At 28.2% G+C, this 20,424-nt stretch overlaps 1 protein-coding gene across 2 annotated transcripts in view; it reads right to left on the bottom strand.

Annotated features, from left to right (window-relative positions):
- LOC148301801 (rhomboid-related protein 2-like) overlaps window positions 1-20,424 on the bottom strand; it is a 33,723-nt gene that overhangs the window by 11,915 nt on the left and 1,384 nt on the right. The window contains exon 1 of one of the 2 annotated variants that reach the window (XM_088272690.1): window positions 1,290-1,813. The exons of the other annotated variant lie outside the window; for it this stretch is intronic. The gene's annotated coding sequence lies outside the window, so the exon portion shown is untranslated. Of the gene's footprint in view, window positions 1-1,289; window positions 1,814-20,424 lie in introns of those variants that run through there. 2 annotated transcript variants of the gene reach the window in all.

Genomic DNA, 20,424 nt, shown 5'->3' with positions numbered 1-20,424 from the left:
CCAGCTAAAGCGACAAAGTTTTGTTTTATTTTCATTTTCTGATGAACTTAATTTTAAATAAGCACCGTAATAAGCGCAGCATTATATTGATTCCTTATCTATGAGATAATTTGTGCGCTATTGTAATTAGAGCATTTTGATACCGTACATAAGTTTCTGGGTTGGAATCCCTGGTGGATTACAATACAAATATGTACGTTTTTATTAAATATTCTTAAATTTATAGTAAGTAACATATTAAACACACATCAAACTCAAGTGTAACTCGTAGTACCTAATTTTACTACATACGAGTATATATATATATATATATATATATAAATATATATATATATATATATATATATATATATATATATATTTATATATTATATATATTTATATATATATATATATATATATATATATATATATATATATATATATATATATATATATATATATATATATATATATATATATATATATATATATATATATATATATATATATATATATATATATATATATATATATATATATATATATATATATATATATATATATATATATATATTATATATATATATATATATATATATATATATATATATATATATATATATATATATATATATATATATATATATATATATATATATATATATATATATATATATATATATATATATATATATATATATATATATATATATATATATATATATATATATATATATATATATATATATATATATAAATAAATATATATGTAAATATATAAACATATATACATATTTATATATATATATAAATAAATATATATGTAAATATATAAACATATATACATATTTATATATATAGTAAAAACAAATAATATTTTACGAAAATGAGGCTATGAAAATAATTGACATTATTATTTTTTACGATTATATTAGCTACTAATTTTAAGTCTCTTTAGAAATAAAAAAAGTTACCCATTTTGACCACAACAATACTACACGTAATATCGACCCCATTAGGAAAGGAAAATTAAATTAAAACTTAATTAAACTTAAATTAAATGAAAATCCTTTCATGGTATTTGAATATATTTTTAGTTTTTCATAAAATTTTATAAGGTACTATAAACACGCAAAAAAACAATATGTATCAAACAATAATTCTAGGCTATATTTTTTAAGTACTCATTGAATGCGTTTTCTAGGGGTTTTTGCCTTAACGGGGATAGTATATAATAAAATCTTATGTAAATAAATCTATATAAATAAATAAAAAAAAAACAAAAGTAATCGTTTCCTTTAACTTACAATAAAAGTATAATTAATGCATTTCAGCACAACACATATTTTAAGGCAACCACCTCACAGACGTTTAAATTTGTAACTAATAATTTCAAGCACACATCAGCAATATGTCTGTCTTATCGCAACACACGCGATAATTTGAGTAATAAAATTAATACTGATTAAATACTGATTTTTATTGACCACATATCATATCGTATTATCGAGATATAAAAATCAGCAATAATTAACCTCAAAACATTAAATATATTGAAAATTAATATTAAAAATGGTTTTTATTTCACACTCGCGGAAATCCTCGTAAATGTTCAATTCGGAAATTTTCACGAATTACGAAAGCAATTAGATTTTTTGAAACAGCTATTGAAATTTTAATTCGTTTGCAAGAAAATTATAAAAAATTAAAATAAAAAAATTACGTTCTTTTGTTTTCAAAAAAATGCGTCAAATTCATGTACGGTATGTCAAAATTACTAAAACGGAATTGAGAATTGAAATTCAGCGTACTTGAGTCTGAACTCGCGTCACAACCGCGTAAAGGTTCGATTCGGACTATTCGTGATTGGTGAATATTGAAATAATCCTAGGTTACAACAACGCAAGTGAGATGGATAATGAATTTATCCTATGTTGGAGTCAGCGAGCAATATGCGGAACTATATAGTACATACGTGAATTGACGATTAGACAACTAATCGGATGTTGATAATGTGTACCAAATTATGTGAAAACGCGGTGGTCGATTAAAAAGGATAGAAAATACGTTTACCACGTAATGACGATAACTTTAATTTCACTTCTAGCCTTTTTAAGTTTGTCATCTAAAGGCAGATGAAGAATTTGGAAGTCTAGGTATTTACAGGGCTTAATACATGTCATAGGCTGGTTAAATGATCACTTTATACGAGTATAACATTCAGCATTCTAATTTATGCATTTATTAAATAATAAACAAGAAAGGAATGTAAGGCTGAACGAGGAATAATGGAAAATATTAGGAAGAGTTCTCTGGCGGTGTCAAAAGTCTGCGTAATCGGAGGGCATGTATGACTAGATGTATGGATGTGAAGGAGGCGAGGAGTGTTTGTCAGGACAGAAGAGTGTGGCGTTCCATCCTCTCTGCCTACCCCTGCGGGGAAACGGCGTGATGGTAGTAGTAGTAGTAGTAGGAAATTGCATTTTATTATTTAAAACACATTTTTAAAAAAATTTCGCCTTGTTATGGCATTTTTAAACTACTGTACCTTGTTGTTTGAAAATGTCATAAAAGGAGAAGCAATTGTATAAAAAAATTGTTGTTTTTAATAACAAAAGCCAAATCTATAAATAAATCACCATTTTACCCATGATTGAAAACCACACTTTATTTTGGTACTGATTTTCTACCTTCTGTACCTTGTCTTTTTCAGAGATGAATAGATATTAGACAATAACAATCCATCCTTGAAGAAGAAGAAGGTATTTTTCAAAACTAGTTAATTAACAGTTAGTAAACTAGTCGAAACTAGTTAGTAAACAATTATTTTTAAAAAGTGGTTTTGTGTTTTATTAATTTTGTTTTTAAAACTTTAGAGTAATGTTCAATAGAATTATGAATTTTAAACTTTCATATAATGTAACATACAGCAAACATCAAACGTAAAATTTAATTTCGGTGAATATTATCAACGTTAAAATTCTCGAACTGATCAAACAAATAATCCCGGTAAACAGAAGTTTTATAAAATATAAGTAAAACTCAAACAAAAACGAAATGAATTTTACATTTATATAATTAATTTATTAAATCAAAATGAATTTCACAGATTTCTGTGTAACATTTAGGCAAACCCTTTTTCCTTTTAATTCACAAACTGTTACGTTTCATTTTAAAATGTTATCTTATGAATCTTTGATGGGTTAAAACTTAAAATTACCATACAAAATGTTCAGAATATGATACTAAAAATTATTATATTGAAACGTATATATATCCAATGGATTGTTCGACCAGGGGTGGAGACCTTTTAAACAAGAGATTTATTTAAATATTATATAACAAGCTTTTTTATATGTTGTTGATCAGTTATATAATAATAATAAAAACCCTTATCCGCACCCCAATGGTGCATAGGGCACTGCTTCATATGAACACAGTGTTATCTTGATCGTTTACACACGAAGGAAAGGTGATCAGCCCTCCGCTTCAGGTACCAGTCCAGGGTAATATTGAATAAATATTACAGTGAAAAAATCACTAATATTTATTCGACCCCCCTGGGAATCGAACCCGGGACCTCCAGAACGGTAGCCGAGCGTGCTGACTATTACACTACAGAGGCGGACAAAAGTTATATACTAATAATAATAATAATAATAACTCTTTATTCCAGCTTGACTAAGTGGTGGGTGCAATACTTAGTCAGCCATATATGTTTTACAACATTTTTATAATATAAAACTAAAAAGTTTTTTTTTCTTATTGCTTTCATATTATTTATCATCAGACGCTATTTTTCTCGTTTATACATGTAAATAAATAAATGTACTTGAAATTATTGCCATCAGCGAAAAAAAGAAATACGTTAATAATTTTATTTTGTCTATTGAAACTTTATTTTATTAATACATATGTTTTAGGAAGAACATTACTTAAAAATGTTTTATTTCACTTAATCGTTTTTTTTTCAAATTACGATTTGTTAGCAAGCACGCCTCCATTTGCAGCGAGCATTACACAATTTTCTAAAATTACTTCACCTCACGAATCACGAATAATGAAAATGTAAATGAATGCAAATTGAATGTTACTGCTAAAAGACCACGTGCGATTTAATGTCTTAAGTTTTCCTGCAAGTTCTAAAGGCGCCATCGAATGCATCATCAAAACGTTAAACTATTCACAAATACTGTTAAAATTTGACCTTGAAACGAAAACTCCATACAAAAAAGAGATAAGGCCACTCCCTTGTATCTTATCCAATTTAAATGATAACATTATCTAGTTACGGCAGTTTAGACATGTACATATGTGTCAAAAAAACCTTAAGCGAACGCGACCGTCTTCGTTAAACACAACAATTTTCTAAATGATGATTTATATCCGTACTTACTTGTGCATATTTCATGATTTTTCTGATGTATTTGCTTTTCTATAGGTCAATTTAAGATTAGCGTCACTTTACGGATAACTAGACTTTCATATTATTTATTTTAAATCTAAAAATACTTTTATGATGGTAACGTGTTTTATTGTCAAATTACTATTAACTTACAGCAAAAGATAAGGCAAGCCTCAACGAAAAATCTATGAACAATAACATTGAAATTATATATATATATATATATATATATATATATATATATATATATATATATATATATATATATATATATATATATATATATATATATATATATATATATATATATATATATATATATATATATATATATATATATATATATATATATATATATATATATATATATATATATATATATATATATATATATATATATATATATATATATATATATATATATATATATATACATATATATATATTTATATAGATATATATGTAATAAAATACCTAGGTACCTACCTATACATTTTATTAAGTACTTACAAAAAGTACCTACATAAAACAGTTCTACCACCAGATGCCGCATGCGTCGCTCAGAAGAAAACAAAAGACTTCCAATAATATTATTAACTGTCAGAATCAGATAGATAGATAGATAGATAGATAGATATAAAGTTATTATAAAGATAAATTAAGAATAAACTTTAATTACAAAGCAACACATTGTTTATTTTATTATTATACACCCACTTTACATATTATTTACACTTAATTTTCAAAAGGAAAATATTACCACGTTATAAAACGACAATAAAAGTTTATTTTCCCCAGAAATTGTCTTACATTTTTTATCGTTTTTGGAACAGGAAAATTCTTTATTGAAATCAAATTATCCTTTACTGGTTTTATTGAATTATTTTGAATTATATGACCTAGATATTTTACCAAGTCTGACGCAAATGCGCATTTTGTAAATTTTAACCTGAAACCTTCCGTTTCGATCGCTTCCAGCAACTGCGTTAGATGTTTAATGTGCTCAGCAAAAGTTTTAGAAAATATAAGAATATCATCTATGTAATTAACGGTGAAATCAGTAAGTTTATACTTTCTTAATATGTTACCTAGTATCCTTTGAAAAATTGCTGGTGAGGTCTTCAATCCAAATGGTAGGCAAGTCCATTGGAAATGTCCTTCTTGTGTAACAAATCCCGTCTTTTTTCTGTCTTCGATTCGTAAAGGAATAGACCAAAACGCTGAGTTTATATCTAGTGTTGAAAAAAATTTGCAATTCCTGGTCTTTATCATTAGGTCTTCAATTAAAGGAAATGGTTGGGCTTGAGGCACTACTATTTTATTCAAGTCTCTGAAATCTATACACAGTCTGGATTTTTTGTTTTCCTCTTTTTTAAATGCCAATGTAACAGGTGCAGCAAATGGACTGTAGGATTCTTCTATTAGCTTATTATCCAGTAATTTTGCAATTTGTTTTTCTATCTCCTTTTTATCTTCTACAGTACATCTGTAAGGCCTCTTACTGCAATATCTGTCTACTAGTAAGTCTATCCTCGCTTCGTATCCACTAACAGTGCCGATATCATATTTGTCTTTTGCAAAAACGGATTTATATTTGCAAATCAGTTCATTTATTTTAGATTTTTGAAATTGATTTAAATGATTTATTTTTATTTCAAAATCTTCTTCTTTTACATGTTCATTATAATTTATTTTGCATTCCTCGCTGTTATTATTTTCTGTATTTTTAAATTCACTATTTTTAATTTTATATTTTGTTTCAAATTCATATTGCGATAAATAATATGTTAAATCACCTAACTCTTCATCGGTCCTAGATTTCAGATTCATATTTTCCAAAGGTTTGTGATCTGAATAAACCGTAAATGATTTACCTATTAACCAGTATTGCCAGTATCTTACTGCTTCCTTAATTGCTAAACATTCTAAATATATTGCTTTTTTTTTCTTCTGAGCTTCATTTAGTTTTTTTGAAAAGTATGCCACTGGTTTTTCTCTACCATCGGGCTGCTTTTGTTTCAAAATGGCCCCAACACCTTCTAAAGAAGCATCGGTATAAATGTTGATTGGTAAATCCTGATCAAAAATTTCTAGAACGGGCTGTGAGCAAAGCATGCTTTTTGTTATTTCAAATGCTTTTTGGCATTTATCACACCAAATAAATTTTTGATTTTTCCTTAGTAAGTTATGCAATGGATCTAGTATTATTGCACTATTACCACGTTATAAAACGACAATTTTGTTAATTGGAAATGGATGATGAAACATTAGATGTATTAAAACAATTACTACAATATGTTCGGAGTGAGAGAGAAAAATTAGAAGATGATCAAAGAAAACGATTAGAAGATAATCAAAGAAGACGTGGAAATCTAAGAACTAGTGATAAAATTAAAGATAAAAGTCCATGTAAGATTTGTGAAAATTTAAATAAGGGAACTCGATATCACTCTGAAGCAACGTGCTGGTTTAAAACAAAAGAGGATGATAAGATTAATAATAAAAATGAAGATTTACAAATTACACAGAAACAGTGCTTGAAGAATGAAAATAAAAATAATGTGGAAAAAATTTCTACAAAATATAAAATAAAATATACTCCAGAAAAGAAAAATTTCGAAGCAGATTGTATGAGCAGGAATCCAGTATTAGAATCGAAGGAAAATGCAAATGAACAATTAAAAGTTGTAAATTTGGTTAAATTAGAAGATATTTTAAAAGATCAGAATAAAAATGAAGACATTCAAATAACACAGAAACAGTGCTTGAAAAATGAAAATAAAAATAAAGTAGAAAAAACTTCTACGAAAGATAAAATAAAATATACTCCAGGAAAGAAGAATTTAGAAGTAGATTGTCTAAGCAGGAATCCAGTATTAAAATCGAATGAAAATGCAGATGAACAATTAAAAGTTGTTAATTTGGTTAAATAAGAAGATATTTTAAAAGATAAGAATAAAAATGAAGACATGCAAATAACACAGAAACAGTGCTTGAAGAATGAAAATAAAAATAAAGTAGAAAAAAATACTACAAAATATGAAACAAAATATACTCCAGGAAAGAAGAATTTAGAAGTAGATTGTCTAAGCAGGAATCCAGTTTTAGAATCGAATGAAAATGCAGATGAACAATTAAAAGTTGTACATTTGGTTATATTAGAAGATACTTTAAGAGATCTGAATAAAAATGAAGGAATTCAAAAGAAAAAAACAAATGGATTGAAAAAAACTGTGTCTACTTTAAAAGGGTCAAGAAGAAAAAAAAATACAAAAAAAAGAAAAAAAAAAGAAAGAAAGAAAAAAAAACACGAAAGAAAAAAAGAAAGAAAAAAAAAGAAGGAAAAAAGATAGGAGGAAAAAAAAAAAAAACTTTATCATATCACTAAACTTATACCAGTCCCTTCACTACAAGAAGATGATCCGGAGGACGAGTGAAAATTTTACTATGAATTTTCATCCCCAAGGGGGGAGATGTAATAAAATACCTAGGTACCTACCTATACATTTTATTAAGTACTTACAAAAAGTACCTACATAAAACAGTTCTACCACCAGATGCCGCATGCGTCGCTCAGAAGAAAACAAAAGACTTCCGATAATATTATTAACTGTCAGAATCAGATAGATAGATAGATAGATAGATAGATATAAAGTTATTATAAAGATAAATTAAGAATAAACTTTAATTACAAAGCAACACATTGTTTATTTTATTATTATACACCCACTTTACATATTATTTACACTTAATTTTCAAAAGGAAAATATTACCACGTTATATATATATATATATATATATATATATATATATATATATATATATATATATATTTATATATATATATATATATATATATATATATATATATATATATATATAATATATATATATATATATATATATATATATATATATATATATATATATATATATATATATATATATATATATATATATATATATATATATATATATATATATATATATATATATATATATATATATATATATATATATATATATATATATATATATATATATATATATATATATATATATATATATATATATATATATATATATATATATATATATTGTGTGTGTATTACGAGTATTATTGTAAATTTCGTATTACTGGGCATTCTTTATCGATATATTTTGAGTAATTTCATAAATATGTTTTATTAATAGCACTCATTAAAATTCAATCCAGCGTGTTTGTCCAATTTACCTCATAATTTTTAAATTGGAGATACTGCAATCTGGCTTAGTAAAGAGCGGTACGATATTTCCTTATTTCTGTAACAATGCTCCGTTTAAATTTTACGACAAACTTATACACATTTATTTGTAGCTAAACATTGTATGTAGTAAAAAGTCAAGGCCATCATTACGTTGAACTGTACGAGAGAAGTATGTACATTATAAATAATATCGATTAAGTATGAAACTTTTTGTGTCGTCCGCGGTGGGACCTTAACCCAAATCGTGAGCGTGATAGCAAGGTGGAGGTTAATAGATTTTATTTAAATTTTAAATATTTAATTCGGTACAAACCAGTACAACCAATAATCACATGTGCGATTGTGAACTACATAAATTGCTGAATTAATACTTACTTTTTAATATATTACATTTTCCAATATTTGATTTTTACTCGAAGAAATATTCACATTAAAAACACACATTTGATATGTATCATTTCTACTTAATAAGATTTACTCACATAAAATCAAAGTGTTCACATTATCATAGAACGTTGAGATTTCTAAGGATGGCTCATTGGTATATACAAAATGCGGTTTAAAAAAATACATTCAAATTTGCATAGCTCTTACATTAGACTGCAAATTATCCGCTTTAAAATGCCCATAAACAATTCTCAGGAATAAATAAAACTATACGAGTTCAGCGCCCTACTAAACTACAACAAATTACAAAAATTATGTCGAAAAACATCTCAATAAATACAAGGCTTGTATTTTTTTTAATACCTTCATGATTGCAAGGCACCTGTGTATTATTTTCACAGATAATTTTAAAGGTCAGAGAATCCATTCTGAATTTCTTTTTGATTCTACGAAACTTGTAAATTTGAATAAAAAAAACTCTGGGTATCAAAACTAGTTTCATAGAGTAAGTAACACTTAAATTGAATCATTTTTTGTTTCTCATTCAAACAAAAAAGTTTAAATCACGATTATAAAATTAAACTTCATTTTTCGAGATACTGTGAACTGAACCAAGGTTGTATTTATTATTTTACCGAATATTATTCATTGTAAAGCTTAATCTTCTTATACGTTTATTATATAACAATAACACAATAGGCAATTATTCCAAGTATATATAAATCATATCAAAAACTCGTCATCATTGAAGCGAAAAAACCTATGTAATAGGAGTATACTATAGATGTGCCTAATAAGTCATGGTTACTATTTCAGTTAATCGATTGAGATGGTATTCTCTACTTTTTCTCGGTTTATACGTATGTCATACATTCCAACTTAAGTTTATTTTAATGTGAAATTATTAAACATACCATATATAACTAACTAACTAACTAACCATTAGTAAGGATAGGGAAAGTGAATGTGAAAAATGCATCACAAAAACTTAAAAAAAACTGATAATTGGCTTATTTATCCACATACTAGCTGTACCAGACCACGCGTTGCTTTGGCTCCATCTGAGTCAGTAGGCAGAGAGAATAGAACGCCACACCACTCTGTCTTTTCAAACAATCTTCGGCTCTGCCACTTTACTTCTTACTTTATCATGCAAAGTATTGCTCGATCTTCCTCTGCTTCAGTTTTCAAATATATTCGCCTCGTAAAATTATTTTACTGTTATTTCTTCACACAATCGATACACATGCCGAAACCGTCTCAACACACCTATCTTTATTTTGTCGTATAGTGCTTACTTAAGCCTTGCATTCTTTCTTTTTATCACCATTTGAACATGTGTCATACAACGTTTTGCCGCACGTTGGTCTGAGGGATCATATATATTAGATATATATCAGGAACTAGAAAATACGTTATTCATAACCAAATCGGTTCACTGATAAGAATGATAAGCTTTAAGTGATCGAATACAAATACTTAATTTAGTGACTACTTCCCTTAAAAGCTTAAAAACTTTTAGGCATCTCAGTATAGATGAAGAAGAATATAAAAGTCTGGACATTTACGGGGCTTACGACCGTCATAGGCTGGTGAAAGTGATCACTTTACACACGTGTAACATTTATTAATTAAACCCATGATTGACAACCACACTTCTCAAACTTCTAGATATATTGATTAAACTCGACATAATGTGTTTGAATTCCCCAAAACTTCACGAGAGACATCTATGTTACAAGTATTTGGACGGACTCAAAATGCTATATTGTTTCAGTTTACTATTTGTTTTTTTTTATCATTTAACTTAAATAAGCACACGCGTTTCTTCCTTGTATGACCGTTCACATCTCGCTCACTCCTTTCAAGAACGTCATAAATCAAAAAACTTTATTTTTCAGGAGAACGTTTTTAATGTTTAAAAATATAATACAATGTATTCAAAATAAATATCAAGCCACTTATTAAACTTTTTACTGTGCACCAGATCTTTTAAGGTAGAACCAGAAGGTTTTTTCCCAATTTGAAAAATATTTAGTACATTTAAAAAAATAATTAAACAATACCTTTTCTTCAAAATGCAAAAACAACACTTTTTGCCCTGTAGTGGGTAAATATTAAGCTAAAAATATGCCTCTTTTGCTGGGATATAGTACATTTTCTGGGCATTCCGAAAACATGCACAACTAAAAATTGGCGATTTTTGATTTATGACGTTCTTGAAAGGAGTGAGCGATCTGTGGTCATAAATATATATAAAAGATTGATGTATTTTTCATAAATGGAGATAATCATTGTAAACTTCCGCTCATTCCGAATAAAACGATAAAGGATATTGTATTTATTGTACAGTATAATGTACACTTGTCTCCGGTAGGATATGAGTACGAGGTACAACTGCCAGGATATGCTTCCTAATCACTTCACGCATTCTGATTTACGAACTTAGATTTTGATATGAATATTAATAAAAATATACGTTTCATTGCGTTACGTTATTTGCAAATATTCATTTAATTATCTGTCATCGTATACATATTAACAACATTTTGAGTGTGTCCAAATACTTGTTCACAAAATCTGGATTATCTCCAATTACAGGAGTTATTTTCATGTTATTTTTGACGTCTCATCAAAGATGAAGAAGAATATGGAAGTCTGGGCATTTACGGGGCTGACGACCATCATAAGCTGGTTTAAGTGATCACTTTACGCCAGAAAATACCATTTTCATTTTTATTATTTAAGCTTATAATTTGACCAGATAATTTATTTACAACATTTTGAATGAAAATGGCATTTTCTGGCGTTTCTCATGTGTGTGATTATAATCCAGGATTCGGACCTCACATACTAATATAAGAGTTTCTGCTTAGTAAAAAGCTTCTTTACATCTCACCAATAGAAGTCTCTAGTGAAGTTCTAGTGATTCAACAACAAGGTTTCTAAATTGGTTCATGTATAAAGAACTTCCAAGAATTTGAGTAGTGTGGTTGTCAATAAAGGGTAGAATTGGTGAATGTTACACGTGTGTAAAGTGATAACTTAAACCAGCCTATGACGTAAATGCCCAGACTTCCATATTCTTCTTCATCTTTGATGAGATGTCAAAAAATAATATATATTAAAAATTTCAAATTTACAACAATTTGTCCTGACAGAGTTTTCCCGTGCTGAGCACATTTACATTTTACAGTATACTTTTATTAAGTTATCAAGAACTACATGACAAACCCCAGACAAATTAAAAAGTAATATTTCTCGAACTCGTATTGCAATTGGCGAGAATCGAGCCCGCGACGCCAGTTTGGCAGTCGACCATCTACCCGGCAGCGCCACGGCGCCTATAACTTGCTGAATTAATTTGCAATTCTTCTTCTAACCCTTATACGCACCCAATGGTGCATAGGGCACTGCATCATATTGACGCAGTGTTATTTTAAACATTAACACATGAAGGAGAAGTGATCAGCCCTTCGCTTCAGGTACCAGTCCAGGGTAATATTGAATAATTATTACAGTGAAAAAAATACTCATATTTACTTGACCCCCCTGGGAATCAAACCGCGGACCTTCAGAACCATAGCTGAGCTTGCTGACCATTACACATAGAAAGAAGACGCATATCCTGGTTTTGAGAGAGCAAGTTTTGAGAGTGAAAAATCATTTATTTATATTTGACCCTCCTAAGAATCGAACCTGGGACCTCCAGTACGGGAACCGAGCGTACTGACCATTACACTACGGAGGCAGATAAATTGAAAGAACTCATATTTAATACGATTCGTTAATTACGTTGTGATTTAGTAGGTATCAAAATCAAGAAACGATTTATCTCACTCGATAAATATGATAAAGTAATCATTCCACTGATACGAGATGTAGACATATTGTTTACGTTAGTCATTTGACCCCTGAATAAACTCATTACGTTGGCCAATATAAAATGTCTGGTGTTGGTAATAAAACTGAATTAAATTCGATGAAAATGGACGCGGTCTCCGAGCAAAAACTTTGGCAATGAAGCATATTGTAGCAGACGTTCGTCATGGAACAAATGAAACAATATGCATTGAGGAAAAAAAGCACGTGCTGTCTTTAAAATATTTGATAACATTTTTTATTATAAATGAGCGACAGTAAATAAGATAATACTGTCAGTAAATAAGATTTTGTCCGCCTCCGTAGTGTAATGGTCAGCACGCTCGGCTACCGTTCTGGAGGTCCTGGGTTCGATTCCCAGGGGGGGTAAAATAAATATAAGTGATTTTTAATAATAGATATAAATATTTATTTAATATTACCCTAGACTGGTACCTGAAGCGGAGGGCTGATCACCTTCCCTTCATGTGTAAACGATCAAGATAACACTGCGTTTATATGAAGCAGTGCCCTACGCACCATTTGGGTGCGGATAAGGGTTTCATTATTAAATAAGATAATAATCCTTCTGATTGCTTCTGATGCAGTTCGCAAACACATTTTATCTTTGCGCTTAAGTTTAATCTTATTAATCGTTTCGAGTGATATTATCAGTTTAATGATGTTTAATTTCATGAATGTATATGAACACCTGTATATTAACACTCATCATTTTTTCACGTAGTGACTCTGTATTTAAGTAATTTATTATTACTCCTGACCTGTATCCGCACTGAATAATACATAGGGAACTGCATCAAATTTGTGCAATGTTAGGATGACCTTTAATTATAGAAAGAGTGATAAGTCCTGCACTGCATTATGCTAAATAAATATTTGAGTGAAAAAACACTTTCTTTAATTTCAACCGCCTGAGAATCAAACTCGGGTCCTTGGGCTTGGTAGATATTTTGAACAACTTCACCGCGGAGGCGAACTTTTAAGGCCATACTAGCAATAATAAAATTCAATTAGTTTCCGGCAATGCATAGAGCCAGACGTCAGGTTACGACCATTTTTTTAGAATCCATATTGGATTATTTTTTTTTAGAATAAGTATTGAAAAAAAAATCAGCTGCTTCCATAACTCTTGTTTATAAAACCACATATTTATTTCGAAGGAAAACTTATTTTTCACATTATTTTTTAAAATCTCATCAACGATAATGAAAAATATGGAAGTCTTGGCATTTACGGGGCTGACGACCGTCATAGGCTGGTTTAAGTGATCACTTTACACACGTGTAACATTCTATCCATTATTGACAAACCACACTACTCAAATTCTTGGAAGTTCTATATATATAAACCAATTTTGAAACATTGTACTTGAATCACTAGAACTTATTGGTGAGGTGAAAATAAACTTTTTATTGAGCAAAAACTCTTTTATTTGTATGTGAGATCCTAATCATGGATTATAATCACATACATGAGAAACGCCAGAATATATCATTTTCATTTTTATTATTTAATTATTTCAGACTTCCATATTCCTCTTCATCTTTGATGAGATGTCAAAAAATAATATGAAAAATAACTCCTAAAATAGGAGATAATCCAGATTTGTGAACAAGTATTTGGACACATTCAAAATGTTGGAAACTTATTTTTTCAATACGAAAACGGTGTTTAAATAAAATTACGTTAAATGTTACCTGGGTTTAAAGAAAATTAAGTTGCTATTTATATTACGTTATATTCATCAGTCTCAAAATGGGTTTGCGATAAATACTTACTTCGATATTTCATTCAATAATACAAAAAGCATTTGAGATACCGTTAAATGTTTTGAATTATTGGTAGTCAACATGGCTTAACATTGCTTTAACTTCTTGGATATGTGCCAAAAAATTCAAGTATAACTTTTTTACGCACGTACCTACATAAGCATAAGTATATTATCATTCTTAGACTTAGAATAACACTCAGAAATACGCAGAAAAACTTATTTGTAAAGAATGTTTTCTTTTTCTATCCAAATTCACCTAATTGAAAATAAATCAAAAACATTATTGAAAATAAAACATACTCACGTTTTTTTTAAACATAAAAACGTAATAATGTCGTACATGTATTTTTTATACCTTTTTTATGTTAATTAATACAACAACAAAAAATATTTACTTGATATTCCTACTCAAGCACTGCATATATTGGAATAAGATTTGAGAAACGATCAAAAAACCAAACAGCATTAAAATTGAATTAATAAAAATAATCAATATATTGATATTAAACAAAGTAGTTTTGTAAAAGAATGCAAAAACTGCTTTTTCCACATCAATTATGTTTGACCAGCGACCAAGTTTCGTCGTCATTAAAATCATAATAGGTACTAGTCTTTTTATATTCTTAATTTATTTTGTTACAAAATGAAGACTCACAAAGAAAATGGATTGAATACGATTTTTCCAAGGTATTGATTTTTACAGTATAAATATTTTTTTTTTAAAAGATTTTTAAAAATATTTTTTTACAGAAAATCGTTTATGGCGAAATTTAAAATCTAAATAAAAAAAATACTGCAACGCCCGGAATGAGTAAAATGTCAACAAATAATCATTGAAAATATGAGGGTGTTTTAATCTTGCTAAAACAACTGGTGAGAAATTGCAAATAAATAATCTATCATACCATATTTATATTATATTTATCTGAAAACAGAATACCTAAATTGGCATCAATTTTTTTCGGACTGTATCAGAAAAATTATAAGTATAAAATTTTTTATTATTGTAAAATAAAATTTAATTAATCAAAACGTAAACTTTTATATTATTTATTTTACACGTCACTTTTACGGAACACTATCAATTGTATGAGCATGCAACAACACATTATTTATTGTTTAAGAATAATGTTTCTGGGAAAAAATATTATATGTGTTTGTCTGTTGCACTGCTTTGTTTCGAATATTAGAAGCGGTTCTGTACGATTTTTGGTGTTAATAGTCGTATCTACGAGTATGTACATATGTGTACGAATGAAGCCCCACCTTAATCGAAATGATGTCTTCACATATTGAGTAGGGGGCTTATTCCAAATTTCCGCAACGTGTTGATACTATCAACCTGTGGAACTACACTTTAAACATACACGAATTTATAATTCTCCCGAATAATATTTATTTTTAAATATGATTATTTTTTTCACAATATTTTCACTATGTCCAAATCTTTGTTCACAAATCCGGGTTTACACTTAGTCGTTGTTTATATGGACATCTCGAAATAGATGAAGAAGAATACGGAAGTCTGAGTTTTTAAGGGGCTTACGATCTGTCATAGGCTGGTTTGATCACTTTATACGCGTGTAACATTCACCATTCTACCCGTGATTGACAACCATAAGATATATATTTGTGTATATACATACATATAATATTATTTTTCCTAAAATTTTACTGATACTTATGTTTTTTTATCATGTGCCAGCACTAATGTATAAAGGCAACTAGCAGTTGCGGCTGCATTCTTATAACTAGCCTCTATCATATACAATCCTAGATTTAGCTCTATCTCTTTTCTTTACTGAGATAGTCATTATCCAAATAGCCGCAAAATTGTATAAATTTGAAACATGCATTGGCAAAAAGCAACATTTTAAGTTTAATTTTTTTACTACAAACTTGTTTATCTCAAAATTATTATTTTGCACATTAGAGCAAGTAGCGCGTAGTTAAATAGATTATGTCTATATTCGTCTTTGAAATATTATAAATATTAATTTTGCTTTGTATATAATTAATTCATCTCCTTCATCACATATCTAAAATAATTCAAACCTGAAACATCAAACACCTTTTAACTAAATAATATAAATAAATCTAGTATATATTTACTTAATTTGTAAACTTAAAGTAGGGATTTCATGCGAATTGTGTTTACAGCCCTGAACTTACTACACGTGCGATGGCACGTGCAATTTCTTCAGTAGGGCGGACATTGACCCCAAATCTCTGCGGGAAGAGGAAAGCAGGCAAATAAAATGTTACGTACTTAAGATAATATATATCACATTTTGGAAAAAGCCTTATATTCCACGGAATGTTATTTTTTATGTGCTTACTGTGCAATTTATAAAACATCTTTGGGAATTAAAAAGAGATGAAAATTAACCCCTATTTAGTCCATTTAAAAATATTTAAAAAATGAAATTTTATCATATTTCCTTTGCAATTCGTGCGTTGTTTTCATTTTTACAACCGGGGAAAATCCTGATTTACTGAAAATTACACCAAAATGTTTTGTTTTATTTTTCGATATCTAAGTATGAAGTCTTTATTTTTAAATTTATAATTAATATTTTTTTAAATGAAGCAACAGTAAAAAAAATCCAAGATGTTTTGTTAGTTCAAAGTACTAGTCTATCCAAATAATATACCTGAATATAAAATTATCAGGAAAGAAATACTGAAAATAAGATACAAAATTATTTGTATTGACGTTTAATCTAATTATCCTACATTAAACGAATAAAAATATGAGTTAAAATATCTCACCAATAGATGTCTCTAGTGAAGTTCCAGTGATTCATGAACAAGGTTTCTAAATTGGTTCATATATATAGAACTTCCAAGAATTTGAGTAGTGTGGTTGTCAATAATGGGTAGAATTGGTGAATGTTACACGTGTGTAAAGTGATCACTTAAACCAGCCTATGACGGTCGTAAGCCCCGTAAATGCCCAGACTTCCATATTCTTCTTCATCTTTGATGAGATGTCAAAAAATAATGAGTTAAAATGATTTATTCTTAACAGTTGCCTTTAATGTATCTACATAATTTTGTACTCGTATTTAAATGCCTCGTAATAATTTATAACGTATCATTTATGCACTTTTAAATCGTATTATCCTTTTCATAAAGTTGCTCCATTTCCGCATACAAATTGAGAGTATGTTGACAGTCTGTATATAGGGTAACAGCCCTTATAAAAGGGAGAACGTTTTGGCTAGGCCACGGCCGACGCCCCAAACCCCCTGTAGTAATCTTACCATTGACCTAAATATATATAGCTCGATACTTACAAAACTTCCAAAACGTATACTTTCGTGTAACAAAAGCAAAAAACGGATTTTTATTATTATTTACAAATTAATGAAAATTGTAAATACGTGTATGATGAAAACTAAGGGGGAAAAATATGTTTTAATTGCATTATCCAAAATAAGAAGTACTCATTTATGTTTTATTATTTCAAAAAAAAATGTATGATATCAGTCTACTAATCGTTTGCAACGTCTCAAAATATTTATTGTTATACATATATATTGCCAAAAAAATGTTTCTAAACCTATCAAATCTCAATTTCAATAATCTCTTTTATTAACAGATTAATATTATTGACTTATATCTAATAAAAAGGAAACAATGATAATTTCGTCAAATTTTACTTAATTTAATTTTACCAAATCAGAAATAAATCTAACATTCTGAAAAATTACTCTATTCATCAAATATCATTTTGAAAACATTATTTGGTGTACGAGTATTTGTTATTTGGTTTACTTTGCTACTTACACTAAAAAATTGGCACTTTTCTTCGTTTTTTTTGGCAAAGCACCCAAATTGGGTGATACATCTTTCTGTTGTTGAACAACAATAAATTTATAATAGTATACAACAATAAATGTCAAACAATACAATAATATCTGAGGCTATAAAAATCATTGGAAAACATTAAACTCCTCTTAAAATTATTAGATTTAAAATTTGAACCCATTAAATGGGCTACCAATTTAGGGTGACAATTGACAAATGCGGGTTAAAATCATACATATATACCTATCTGCTATATCATTTGTGCAAATTCAAATATGATATAAAAATAAATAAATTTGAAACTCTTCAAACAATCGATTAAGTGATTATTTTCTTTACTTGAATATTTCAAGGCACATAAAACTGCAATAAATTTTTCATCACACATATTTTATTTTTAAATAAATTTAAAATATATATTTTTTTAATTTTACACAACCCTTATACGGCCAGTCATCTTGTTTGTACGCTCTATAAAAGGGTCTCTAAATGACTACATTTGTTGCCCATTTAATCATATGAAGTAAACAAGGGTTACATTTCCGGAAAAAAAACTACCCTTCGACATATCGTAGTTGTACAGGAGAAAGTGACCAAATACCAAAACGTAAAATGTTCAGGAGGGCCATTTAAGTCACTTTTGCTTGGCAAAAAAATAAACATCAATGCAGTTAGTCATTTTTGACAAGTCAATATAATTAACTTCCAAGTTAAAAATCCTTTGGGATTTTTTCAGGGTAATATTAAGCTAGTAAGATATCAAATAGTCAATGATCACGTTTTTGTAAAAAATGCACTTGGTCACTTTCTCCTGTATGACTACGATATATATAAACTACTTACTATGTACTTACTTAAACATATATACTTACAAATACATAGTAGTAATACTAAAATATTTTATTTTTCTAACTAGTTTATTACCGACTACAAGTAAGAATTTTTTTATAATTTTATAATATTTATTACAGTTCAATGAGTTTCAATGACATGTTTTAAAAGAAAATACATATTAATAAATACATAAAAACAATAAGACTTTGATAACGGTACTTACGGTAATAATATTAGGATCGTAAAAATTCAATGACTCAAAAGCAATAAAAATAGTATTAAAAAAAATATTACATATTAATTGAACGGATCTCTTTAAGTTTTATTTTATTACAAATTTGATATTCATGCAAACAATAACATTCAGACTTGAATTATCATTTTTTATATGTATGTTGTTGATATATTACTAAATTCCTCGCGACATGTGGATTCATATGTAACCAATGTAAAAAGAATAAAATAATTTTAAATAAAAAAATACACTTTTTACGTTAAGTTCTCTCTTTTAATTCTTAAAGTTTCTTAAATATACTTTTAAAATACTTGCAAGTCTAAAAAAAAACGCCTTAAAATTTAACCTTATTATTAATATAAAATAAAGTAAAATGCACGAAGGATTTTTTCATACGTACAACATATTCTCTTTCATATACATAGGTATATATTTCATACAGTATGCGGCAAAGCTGACTCAAATTTTATGATAAGTGTTAAAAAAACTTAATCAAGATTATAATCAAAATAAATCATACCTGTCTATATTATGTGAAAGGAAATACTTTCAGCTTTTTACTTCATCACAAAAACTTAGTATATAAACGTATTCCAGTTCCCGCGCAAATTTATTACCAGTTTTTACCCAGCAAATTTTGGCGCCTGGGAGATAGTTACACGCAACACGCTGAGCACAAGTGCTATCCTTACTGCTGGTGTTTACTATAAAGGCGCTTATCGCGACGCACTGAAAGTCGCGCGCATACAAAATATTTTGGGTTTCAGGAATGCGGGGCGGGGTGTCCTGCTGTTCGCTTCTTATTCACGTTGCACTTCAAGCGAGAAAATTTGCAGCATCCGCACATATATAGTATGTTCCCCTTCCC

This window comes from Brachycentrus maculatus, unplaced genomic scaffold (assembly GCF_059751285.1).
Source record: "Brachycentrus maculatus isolate JH-2025_06_01 unplaced genomic scaffold, ASM5975128v1 h1tg000514l, whole genome shotgun sequence".
In the NCBI taxonomy this organism is placed as follows: Eukaryota; Metazoa; Arthropoda; class Insecta; order Trichoptera; family Brachycentridae; genus Brachycentrus; species Brachycentrus maculatus.
This window is presented reverse-complemented; position numbering and strand designations above follow the sequence as displayed.